Source organism: Cavia porcellus, unplaced genomic scaffold (genome assembly GCF_034190915.1).
Source record: "Cavia porcellus strain 051 isolate PalLab524CR breed Dunkin Hartley unplaced genomic scaffold, mCavPor4.1 scaffold_26, whole genome shotgun sequence".
Lineage (NCBI taxonomy): Eukaryota > Metazoa > Chordata > Mammalia > Rodentia > Caviidae > Cavia > Cavia porcellus.
Genome location: NW_026947509.1, coordinates 7,890,088 through 7,899,744, shown reverse-complemented (window position 1 = coordinate 7,899,744; position 9,657 = coordinate 7,890,088). Strand labels below are relative to the sequence as shown.

At 41.9% G+C, this 9,657-nt stretch overlaps 1 long non-coding RNA gene across 1 annotated transcript; it reads left to right on the top strand.

Moving 5' to 3' along the window:
• On the top strand, window positions 1-9,218 carry LOC134473178 (uncharacterized). The gene is made up of 2 exons (XR_010043283.1): window positions 1-1,024; window positions 7,384-9,218. It is a non-coding gene; the product is annotated as an uncharacterized LOC134473178 (long non-coding RNA).
• Window positions 9,219-9,657: the final 439 nt, after the last annotated feature.

Genomic DNA, 9,657 nt, shown 5'->3' with positions numbered 1-9,657 from the left:
CAGTAGCTGTTGATGTGGTATTACCCTGCTTCAAAGTTCTGTTCCACCTTCACTGCATTGTTTTGGTTGGTTTTATGTGGTTTTGTTTTGTTGGGTTTTATTCCCTTTAAAGTTAAAAAAAAAAAAAAGCAAAAAATCTTTGGCTGTGTAAAGAAGCAGACTCTAACAGGAAAATGATACTCCAGGATTCCAAGAGGTAAGAGTGTAGTGTCACCAGTCCTCAGATGTCACAGCTTCCAGCAACTCCCCCCAGGGGGGTTCTGGTCTCATTTGCATTTCCATGACTTGTTGCATGTCTCCAGGGCTGACCCCTTAAACCATCTTGTGCACTTCACGCCCTGCAGAACCCGGATGTGAACACACACATTGATCTGTCCTGCATCTTGATTCTGGAAGTTCTTCCTTTCTAGGACTCAATATTTCCAGTTTTCTTTCTCAAATTTCTGATAAACACATTTATTTTCCTTCCTGTATTTTTTCTCTAAACTAACTTTCTGGAATGCTGTCAAAGTTCTGGAAGTGAGGACAAGAATACTGGGCCAAGAATAGGGAGCAGGTCAAGGAGGCATCCAGGAGAGAAAGATTTTACACAGCTTGGCCAACAAACAGCGGTCGCCTTGGGAAGCCAACCGAGCCGCCATGCTGCATAGGAGGCAGAAACAACCTGATGCGTGCCAGAGACAGGCAGTAGGGCCCATGAAGAAATGTTTTCCGTTTTGTCCCATGAGTAATAAAATATCACCACATGAGTCGCAATCAGTCTGTAACTTTATCCACGGGATACTTTGGCCTTTGTTCGCCTTCTTTTTCTGTGCCTGGTCTTTGCCTGGGAAGCCTTGCCGGTTCCACTGGGAGAAAGGTGGAGAATAAGACCTGCTGGGTCCTATTTAAGCTTTTAAAGAACATTCACTCTTTTTTCTTTTCCTACAGACCACAGCCAACTGCTGCTCCTCCCTTTGAAGGAACCCGGCTGTACCTGCTCTTTCATCTCCTGGATGGAAAATGTCTATCGGCTGGAAACCCTGTGAGTCTTAATTTTCAAGGATTTTAGTTGTAAGCTTTTCAAGGCATGAGCTAAAGTTTCAGGCAAAGGTAATTTTAGTAGCTGGAGCACGATTTCCACCCCCACCCTCTGTCCTGTGTGGGGAGCTATCCGAGTGAATAAGGTCTTTACCTAAAATATCAAGTTATGTTCCCTGGTACCCGATGACGGTTCTTGGAAACTGACACTTGAAAAGAAAAAAGCAAGGCTGAGGGTGGGAGAGAGAGGGGGAGAGAGGGAGAGAAAGAGATTGAGAGAGATGAATCCAAAGACTTAAAAAGAGACTAGACCCACCCCAGATGGAAAATTTTATGAGAGTGGAGAAAATGTATAAGTGAAATATCAGTATCATAAAATAACAGGAAATAGTGTAATCTACCTGATGGAGAAAATTGTCACTAAAAAAAAAACCTATCCTAATTTCCTTCAAAATTGTTCTTGTTTTTGAGCCAATAAATGGCAGCTAAGCTGACCATGGGAGTTCCTCCTGCCAGCTTATAGTCAGCAACAGAACCTCTGTGTGTCTACAATCGAAACTTTTCCATTCTTTTTTTATTTTGTAATTAAAATAAAACCACCCAGGGGCAGGCAGAAATCAGGCAATAAGAAAAGAAAATTGCTAATGATCTGGGCGAATTGTGATCCAGAAATTTAGAGCAAAGTCAGAGCGAGTGTTAGGGCAATAGGTTTACAGCAATTTGGGGTCAACCAGAAGAAATATAGAGGAGAAAAGCTTGTGTTTTCCCTTAATAAGTAATAAGAGCAATACAGTTTACTTTAGGCAGTGCGCAGGAGGAGAAAAATCACCAGTCAGATGCCTGGGGCACTTACTCTGGGGGAATGTGTTGTGATGTAGTTTTGGCTTTGTCTCTCCTCCTGTACCTGGATCATACGACTCGGAAGCTGTTGCTGAGCACACGAGGAAGAAGGGTTTGGTTGCTTGCACAGGGTGTTGTCGGGATTAACTTCCTATCCAGGTTGTTTTGATGGGAATATTTGTAGCATTCACAAAAGTAATGGTTGGAATTGGTTTCATAACCATCACACACACGCACATATGTGCATATGTGTACACACACACAGACACACACATTCACACACACACATACACAATAATCACCACTGGGAAGGCTGGTCAGGCATTGTGCTAAGCACAGTGCAGAATGGAAAGATGAACTAGAACTCAAAGGTGTAGGCACAAATGTGAGAATTATTCAAGGTAGAAAGGGATTAGGTCACAAGAGATGGGCAGACAGAGCATGAGGGAGCTCAAAGGGTGGAGGGATGATTTAGAGATGGGCTGGGTGGCACTCAATAAAGTCTTTAGCAAAACAAAGCATCTGTTCTGCAGTGTTAAAATTTACAGGATTGAGACATAATCCTGGATTGATCTGCATGTTTTTTTTTTTATTTTAAAGAAAAATTCAAAGAAGTCAAGATGCAAATAATTAAAAGACAACAAAAGCAAAATGATGATAACAACAACAAAAACAGTGGCAATATAGGATTTTGGAACAAAATGATAGGAATCTATCACTGGTTGTTATAGTGCATATTATTATCCTCAAAGTAATTGCTTAGGCTACAAGATACAAACATGAAAGACTGACCAAATAATAAAATTTCCCTTTAAGCAGTTTCTTTCCCTTTTCCTATATCTATTGTAACTTTTTTAGTTTTTTATATTAGCAAGACAACTAGGTATTTGCACATGTAAATCTGATAATATGGTTATAAGTGTGGTTTCTAGTTACATCCACTTATCTATAGAAATCTTGAGTTTATCATTCTTTATGGTTGAGTACTATTCCATTATACAAAAATAACTACATCTTTTTAATCCATTCCTAAGGTGATAGGCATATGAGTTGTTTCCAAGATTTAGCTATTACAAATTGGGAAAAGATTTTTGCTGTTTCTCAGACAAAGGACTTTTATCTAGAACATATAAAGAATTGAAAAAAATGAGGGCCCTCTGGTTTAAAGACCCAGTCCAAAAATGGTTATCTAAGGTGAGTACGCAATTCTCAGATGAAGAAATACAAAAGGCAAATAAATCTATGAAAAAATGCTCAACATCATTGGTCATTTGAGAAATGCAAATTAAAACTACACCGAGAAATCGTCTCACTCCAGAAAGAATGGTTAACATCAAGAAATTAACCAATAACAAATGCTAGCATGAATGTGGGGAAAAAGGTAAACTTCTCCACTGTGGGTGGGAGTGTAGACTGGTGCACCCACTGTGGAAACCAGTAGGGAGACACCTCAAAACTAGCATTAGAGATTTCCTGAGACCCAGCTATTCCCTTTCTGGGTGACCTCCCAGAAGAACTGAAAACATCCTACCACAGCGATATATGTGCACCTGTGTTTAGAGCAGCACAATTTATAATAGCGATCTGCGTACATTTACAACACAGTTCTGCTCATATGCTGGTGCAGTCACTCATGTGCTCATTCCTCACGGCAGCTGTGATGCGGGCCCAGGCAGGGGCGAATTTGAATGTCCCACCAGAAGTTGCTGATGGCATGGATAGTTTTTTCTTTGAATAGTTATTGGCTTTGGACTGTTGGTGTTGACTGCAGGTTGGGTAAGCTTGTCCTCACAACTGACCAGTCTGTGTGCACCTTCTGTGTCGATGTCGCTCCTGGCCGGCAGGAAGGACACACGACAAAGTCTGGCAGTGGACAACCTTTTCTTTTATTTTCCTTCTCCGTACAGCCTGCCCTGGGATCGCTCCCAGCCGAAGCCTCCTTTGGTCCGCTCCCCGCTGCTCCTTCTGGGCTTCTACTTCCGGGCTTCCTCTTTCCCCCCAGGGGTGGCACCAGTATATATACGGATACAGTGTCCAATCATGTTAAAGTAAGCAAGGCAAGCTGATTGGCTAACATCATCAGTTGCCAGGCAGACTATATTGTTGAGCGGGTTGCTTACGCGGTAAGCAGGAAACTAACGTGCTCGATGGGAGGGGTAATCTACCTCAGGCTTTACTCTTTACTACAGGCCTCACGTCCGCCAAGTGAGGCGACCGGGCTCGGGGCTGCGGCTCCCAACACTTCTGGAAGATTCCAGAGCAGGTTTCAAGAGAGACACCGAGGCAATGGTCGTGTGTGCTACCTAAAACTTCCAGCAAAAATGATAGAACCATTGTGATTTCCAAAGGAAACAATTTGAAAAGTCGTAGGGATTGTACTTAGTTTGGTTAGAAATTGAGAAGAAGAAGACCAGTGAAGGTGATTAAAACAGCTCTGTTTCTACCAGAGGTAAAATATAAAAATGAAAACAGGGAAATTTTTTCACAACCTTCAGGAGACGTGATGTAAGGTGTGGGTGTGAAATGTGTGGGGTTAGTTTGGGAAGCACATGCTTATTACAGTTGGGAGAAAAATGTTTCTAATGACCATTTAAAGAGTGTGGGAGAATCTGCGTCTTGATGGATACTAAATAACTTTAAAATTCTTTGTCTGATTTAACTCTTGAATTTACATGAATGGTAAATTGGAAGAAAACACAGAAAACAATAGATAATCAGGATAATCTGCAAATCAGAGACCAGTCTATGAATGGACTACTTCCACTTACTGGAAAATGAGTAGAACAAATAAACATTTGCTGATTTGAGGGGGGGTAACTGCTAGAAAAAGGGTTGTCAATATTTAAATTCATTTGATATATATATATATATATATTAAAAAACAAGTTTTGGGAAGGATTTCATCCACTTTTTTAAAAGTTTTTTTTCATAGTACAAGAATCATCATTGGATATTCACAAATCCATCTGTATGGGCTGGGTGTTTTAGAAAATGCAGCCTGAGGTAAGGATTAAAATGCTGACAACTAATTTTGGAGATACACGGTTAGGACTTGGGAGTGAGGGGGAAAGCTCAGATGGGACCAGTAAGGATGGAAGCCCTGTGATGTGGTGGGACCCTTTACAGACCGGACCTCTGCTCACAATGTGTCAAAGGATGAAAAGATACAGGTCATTCAGACACTGTGTTTAGGCAACTCATGGAGAAGCTATTTCTGAGAGGTTTGCAAGGAGAAGTCCATGGAGACGATCATGGAAGAGGCACTTTCAGATCCCTTTGGTCTCCTTTTCTCCCCCCTGGGCTCTGGGTCACAACAGCTCTCTCCTCCTGTCCCATCTTCTCTCCAGATGCCAGGCCTTTGCTCCCCAGCATGGCATGCAGCCATCTGGGAGGAGGGCACCTTGACCTGGTGGGGCACTGAGGAAAGGACCATGAGAGAGACAGGACAGGGGCTGGGTCTGACTAACAGAGCGACGGTAACTAATCTTTCTCCGTGTACTCGCCACTGCTGTTGGGTCTTTCGGTGCTGGTAGTGCACTTCGCTTTGGTCTTAGGCAATTCCCTAATGAGATCTTCATAAGCCCTAGAGTCACAGGAACAAAATCTGATTCTCTCTCCACTCCCAGCACTCAAGTGCTCTTGACATTTAACATTCCTGCAGAATACCAGGATGAAGAAGAGTGTGGAGTTCTCCTGAGTGACTGAAAACAGTCATTATTTCACTTCTCTTTCCACTGAGTGTGTAGAGACATCAGTGTAGTCTGCAGTTTCTCCATTACCCGGGTTTTGTGCTGGGGTGGGGAGGAAATACGCAGGAAAGAAGCACATGTAATAAAAAGATCCCCTAGGTGAGTGTGGCACATTCCTCCTTCTGCCTCATAGATGAGACCCAATTCGCTCAACCAGGCCCAATGCTTGGTACTAACATTTACAATAAAGAGAACAGCGAATCTGAAGACATGGAACCAGAAAAGAAGTTCATTCCATAGTGGGCTGGCTCTAAGGCCAGATGGCACAGCAGAGGGCATCAGACATCAGGCTAGACATCAGGCTGATTCTTACATCATGGCCCAACACCAGCCTTTCCTGGATGATCTGCTCAGGGTTTCCAGCTTTCTTGGGGTTAAAGGAGTCCAGAAACAATGTTGCTATAAGATAGAATGGAAAACACCAGGCTCAGTTTAACCCAGTTTCTGTAGATCAGGGTGGGTCACTGTTATCCTGAAATAGCATGTGAATAACTCGATTTTCTCAAACTCCTTCTACTATATTAAATTACCAAAATAAATAGTGGTTTTATTTTATGTGCAGTATCAGCAAGATCATATAACACAGTGTAAGCTGGTATCACTTAGCATGCTGGGCTTATTACTGGAAGATTGTAAGACAGGGTTGCCAAGGTGTACCCCAGCATGTCGAGCTCCTTACTGTACAGTGGTGAATTCAAAGCTTTAGATGGGCCTGGCTGATCAGAACTCCTGTGCTTTGCAAGAGGAATGCCCTGTCTTATAAACCAACCCTTAGACTGCTTTATAGCTCAGTGAAGCAAGCTGAGCCACCCTGAGCCATAGCTGTACACCTCACGGTCAGGTAAGATGTAGTCAGTAAAACTCTCCTTTAAAACGTGGAAGAGGATGAAAAATAACAGCTGTTTACCAAGTGAACCAAGGTAGGAGAGAAAACAGCTCAGTAAAGACCAAGAATGTTGGATTATTTTGATCTGATCACCTGTAGATTTCAAAAACAGCCAACCCTCTATAACTAGAAACTCTGTACTTTCTCTTGGGGAGTACATTTAATTTAGTAAAAAGTGTAGATTTACTATAAAATAGTTTTATTGCTTTTCACAGTATATGCTATGTGTCTCCAAATTCTAGCAGATTTGTTAAAGAGAGGTTCTTCTCACTGCTGTTAGTCTCTCACCACATTGTTTTGGGTTTTTCAGAATGCTTTACTTGAAAGTTTAACCGCCTGAGGAATCTTGCTTATAATACAATATAAACATATTCTAAATTGACTGTTTAGACAGTCTAATAAATGAATTTAGCCTTTGTGCTTAGGTAAAAGTAAACATAAAAACCTCTAAAAATAAAATCTCAAGCTATCACATTTTCTTGGTTAGAGAACATAAAAATGGTACCCTCCTTTATGATGGTTTGACATCGCAATTTTTTTTTTTTGATTTTGTGATGGTGTGAAAATGACCCACATTCAGTAGAAACTGCACTTTGAATTTTTAGCATTGATCTTTTCCTGGGCTCAGGATAATGTCTAATCCTCTCTCCAGGGGCTAAGTGGGCAGTGGGAGGAGCTTTTGTGCTCACCGAAGTATGGGGTGTACTGTGCCCCGGATGCGAAGGCTCGCTAAAGGTTAGGGGTGTGCAGTTCATTTTGGATTTATCATGCAGTGTCTTTAGTCTCGTGATGGCTTGGTCAAGCTGTCATCCTACTGTAAGTAGAGAAGCATTTATTTTCGTTCTCATTTCCATGGGAGCGGAGTGTGACAGCGTCACGTGTGCTTAGGGACAGGACCGCATTCGGGCAGCACCCCGGTGGGAAACCTTGTCACTGAGCAAACGCTGCTGAATGTAACCACACGAACCCAGGTGCAGAGGGCCATCCCTGCGTGGGACCCCTGAAGCAGTCGGAGGATGCGCTAGACATAAAATAGGTAAGGCTGCGACGGGCCAGCGCAGGACGCTGTTTTACAGAAAAATTGATTTTCATCTGTGGAAGGTGCTCATGTCAGAAGAGGACCCAGGTCAGGTGTGCTGGTGTAGACCTGTGCTCCCAGCACTCTGGGGGGCTGAGGTGGGAGGATCACAAGTTTCAGCGCAGCCTGGGCCACACGGTGACTTAGTGAGACCCTGTCTTCAAAGTAAATAAAACAAAATATAAAGTGGTAAAATATGATAAAGTAAATAAAATAGCTCAGTGTGAAGGCCCTAAATTCAGTTCCTAGTACAACAAAATTAATTAATTAATTTTTTAAAAGAGAATAAAATCAAACAAAACAGAACAGCGTGATACAGGGTTTTAAAACAAGATAATAGGAAATCAACAGTGGCTACCATAATGCCTCTTATCCTCAAAACAGCTGTCTACATCATCAGACACAGAAAAATCCAATAAATAAATGAAAAGTAATGAGAACCATCAGCGTGTAGCTTGGTCGTTTATGAGTCTTGTCATTGCCCAGGTTCATGCACTGTGTGGACTTATCACGCCATCCGCACACCTGGCAAAGTTTGTTTACATCAGCGAGGGCAGGAGCATGCGCATATTGTGGGCTCTGTGCAAGGCACAGGAGTCTTCCGGCTCCCTTGTCTTCTTACAGGGCCGTCATCACAGATGTGGACTGTTGCTGACCAGTGTGTCACCGTGCGGTTTTACAGGAGATGCCAGGGAGGCCAGATGCAGCGATGCGGAGGATCGTGGAGCCCCGGGAGCCCCAGAAGTCAGCCAGCTTCTTGGTGAGGTGACAAAGCCCTGTATCCTCAACTTCCTGGTGAGCCACTTATGCTCCTGAACTCCTCCAGGGGAGGGGATCTCCCTAGGTGACCAAACCACATCTTTGGAAGGCAAAGACCATTAAAAATCCCTTCTCAAGATGAACTAAAACCTGCCAACCTTTAACTTTCCATCTGCTGGCTGTACCGTTTCCTTCTGGAAAAATGCAAGTTCAACCCGATTCCTTTTCTATAGGGTAATGGTTTAAATATCTGAAGAGTGCTATCACCATCCCCTTGTATGCTCTCTCTCTGTCTCTCTCTGTCTCTCTCTCTCTCATTTTTCAAGCCCTCTGCTGTCAGGCCAACCTCTTGCATTGTACGACTATATAATGGAGTTTTTGGGAGATGAAATACGTATCTTTAAGTTTACATTTATTAAATTTCATTTTATCAAATGAATTACAATCTCATCAGCATTGTAAAAGTAAGCTAAACCAATCTGAAATACCTCTTGCACCCTAAAAATGAGTAAAGATTAAAATAAAATTAGATAAAAAATTTTTTGGCAAAGGAGCAGAAAAACAAAGACCCTTGTTTACTGCTGGTGACAATTAATCTATCTGTCATTTTTGGGATTCACGTTAGCATTATGTATGCCAACAATCATGGTCTGGAAATTGTAGAGGATTAATTGTTTTGGAAAAAGTTTTAGTTATGAGAACGTTCATGTCAACAATGTCCAAAGGAATAAAATTAAAAACAATCTTCTAATGGTTAAATAACGTATAGAATGCATGCTGTAGTATTAAAATGTGATGTCCTAGAAAAAAATTTAATGATGTGGAATTAACTGGAAAAAATAGACTCTGCAGTAGTGTGGAATAAATGATCTCTGTTCTCTAAAAACTACAAGTGCACACATATATGTCTATCCAGGAACACATATATGAGTTGTGATAAAAATATATTATTTAAATTTTAAAACTTACTTAGTAGAAACTCTATCACCGTTGATCACCCTGAGAATACCTTCCCCTTTCTTCAAGATATTTATCTTGTTCTTGTCACTTTCTCAAGCATTTCTGGAGTCTCTTTCATGACTGTCTTCAGCTGTGCTTCTGTGCCTGCCTTGATGTTCTGAATCAATTCAAAAATTTACCCTTCATGGTCATTTTGATTTGGGGGAAGAGGCAGAAGGCACAGGGTGCCAGATCTGGTCAGGGGATGGAGGCATAGAATAAAGGTTTGTGAGCCTGTCTTTCCATTGGTGGCATGGAGCAGCAGCGTTTACCAGATTTTTTTTTAGCATATCTTGTAACAAACTCAACAAACACGGCACCTTTGC